The sequence below is a fragment of the Suricata suricatta genome, chromosome 14 (assembly GCF_006229205.1).
Source record: "Suricata suricatta isolate VVHF042 chromosome 14, meerkat_22Aug2017_6uvM2_HiC, whole genome shotgun sequence".
Lineage (NCBI taxonomy): Eukaryota > Metazoa > Chordata > Mammalia > Carnivora > Herpestidae > Suricata > Suricata suricatta.
Genome location: NC_043713.1, coordinates 556,573 through 559,522, shown reverse-complemented (window position 1 = coordinate 559,522; position 2,950 = coordinate 556,573).

Sequence of the window (2,950 nt, the reverse complement as noted above, 5' to 3'; positions counted from 1 at the left end):
GGCCGGCCCGGGCCCCGCGGAGGCCGGAGTTTCCACGCGGGCATTCGCCTTCTCTGGAGTGTTCAGGCTAAATAAGGAAGCAGGCACTGACGGCAGGAAAATTATTCTGTTTTAATGGCTGCCAGTCCCGTGTGACAACAGAATCCGCCAGCGCCAGCCCCGCACGCCGTCGGGAGGGTCATGTTTTATTAAAACCGTGACTTGTTGTCATTCAGACTTCGCCGTCCTGGTCCCTCCTTCCAAAAATAGCAGGCCCCGTGGCACTGGCTTATTATGATTAAAAAGATAAAAATAAGTGAAGGCTGAAGTGGGTCCAGGACACCCGAGGTAACACGGAACTTACTTTTTAATGAAACTTGAGAGACGGCCTCATTTTCCACCACCTCACAAAGCGTCTTTGAAAAAAGTCAGAAAAGTAAAACGGGACCTCGGTGATGTTGCAACTCTGCATTTCCAGAAATGCCGTGCTTGTGACCGTCCTGCAGAACGGGACCGAGCGGGCCACACCAGGTGGGGCCGCGTGGACCCCGAGCCCGCCGTCCGCGCCAGGCCATGGCGGAGGGCCCGCCTGTGACCGGGGATGTAGGGACAGCAGACTTCCTGAGACGCTGCCTCTTTCGGGAAATTAAAACCCACACGAGGGACAGCGCCAGCGTCCCTCAGGGCCGCCCGGGCTTCGGGGGGTCTGAAGGGTGTTCTCCGCTCCGTTTCCCAAATTGTGGCTTTAATCGGGGTGTTTTCACCCACTTCCACGCCTGCCGTGATACTTGAACTAACCCAGGTCTGGGCGTGTCTGTGCGGTGTGTCTGTGTGTCCAGCACGAAGGTCGCGCCGTGAGGAGCCGCACGCTCACGAGCATCTGCGTCAGTGGCCCCCGCGCCCCAGGAGCAGTGGCCGTCGTGAAGGTTCCGCGTGGCAGACGCCACCTGGCCTCAATTACGGTCCCCTCAGCCGGCGGGACTAAGTTTAGCCAGCCGTGTATTTTCTGGGAAAGTGAGCAAATACTTTTTAAAATTATCTTTTAGTTATAGGAATGGGAGAGAATGGCCTTCCTGTTTTGTTTTGCTCCTCGAAAAGCTATTTTGGCTTTCCCTTAAAAATAACAATGTTTCTGGTGAGTTATTCTGTCTGCAGGACGTGCGTTTTCTGTCCCAGGAAGATCGAGTGAGCCCGTGACAGCGCCGTGGCACGTTTCTTTACGTGCGGTCCTTACCGTGGCCGTGAGCTCGAGCGTGCCCGCGGGGCGGGACGGGCACCGATGCGGCCGCAGGGCCTGCACCCAGAACTGATCGCTGTGTGGGTCCCCGGGCCTGCTTGCCCCCCAGGTGGCTTTTGTTTAAAGGACGGCGACGGCTTTTGAAAAGTTCTCTCCGTGAAAAAGCAACTTCGTAGTTGCTGCCGGGCTGACTCGTTTGCCAACTAGCAGAAGATGAACATTGTGAATTTTTAACAATTCACGGGACAGCTGTCTCCTTAGTAGCACTCACCTCACTACTGAGAAGGGGGAAGGTGTTTTTAAAAAGTGTTTCATGTAATCAAGTTAACAAGTACCGACGGCAATCAATATTTAAAAAAAAAACAGACACAAGAGTATTATTTGTGAAGCACAGTCCTTATCCATCTTCACTGAACTTGTTGAAAGCGAGGCTGACCCCGTGTGGCTGGGGCCAGCGGCCCGGCTCCCGGGAAAGAGGGCTCTCGTCCGTGTGAGCCCCGGCGTCCCCCGTGTCTCCCTCCCCGAAGCCCGGCACGTGGGCCCACGGGTCTGATGGGTTCCTGCCAAGGAAAAGGGACGGAGACGCCCCCTCCCCACGGTCCTGGGAGAGGCAGCCCAGGGGGCGGCGTCGGAGCATGTCTTCCGGCTGTTTTGCCCCAGGTGACCCTCGGAGCTGTGACAGAGATGGGGAGGGGGGCCCGGGCTGCGTTAGCCGAGGACACTCCTGCACCAGGAGGTGTGATACTGCGGAGAACACGCACGCTTTGTGAGAAACACTTAACACGTGGAAGTGACCCCCGGCCTCGGCGCCGTCGTGAGCACGTGCGAGGCGTGGCCGGGCCCAGGCCAGCCCGGAAGTCCGTTCTCCCTCGGACAGGGACCCGGAAGCGCCAGAAAGCGCCAGTCCCCGGTGCATCGGCTCGTCCCTCTGCCGCACAGAGAACCAGCCTGGAGAGGCCGTCCCCAGGAGGCCAGCGCTCAGGCTGCGGACGCTGTGTGAGGACCGCAGCCCTCTTGCCCTCTCTGGGCCCGTCTTCAAAGGACGGTCATCACTCACCTGGCAGAGGGCTGGGAGGATGCAGGGCGGTCCGCTCGCCGGCGGGACTCTAGCCAGGAGGCGGGTTTCTCCGGTGACCCGCCCGCAGCCGCCGCCGTGGGAGAGCGGAGAGGGCTCTCGGCCGGGCCCGGTGTTCCCGGACGAGACCCTGGGGCTCCAGGCGGGCGCAGAGGCAGGGGGAGGGCAGGACCCACCGGGCCCCCCGAGAGCGAGGGGCTCTCGTCGGGCTTTCTAAGGGAGGGCCCCGGCCCGCTGCTCTCGGGGCTCTGCAACCGCGGGACCAACCGGGGTCTGAGCAAGGTGGAGGGTCAAGGGGTCCCGGGCAGGTGGTGGCTCCGAAGGGGCCTCGTTCGCGGCCCAGGCGCCCCTGCGGGACCAGAGGCCGGACCGGCCGTAAAACAGACACCACCCAGATGCTTTCGGTGTCTTCTGTCACTTTAGGATTGCTTTCTGTCCCTCCCAGACTCTATTTGTACTTTTTAACTCTGGTCACACGGTGTCCTATAGTTCTTAGGATCTAAGGGACACACTTAATGTCAGGGCCCCGGGTTTCCTCTCCGGTCCTGTGACACTGTTCTCACTTCCAAGCCCTGCATCAGGGCCCCCGCCGGACCCCCGGGCGTGTCGTGTCGGGGCCCCGGCCGGACCCCGGGAGGCGTGGTGTCGGGGCCCCGGCC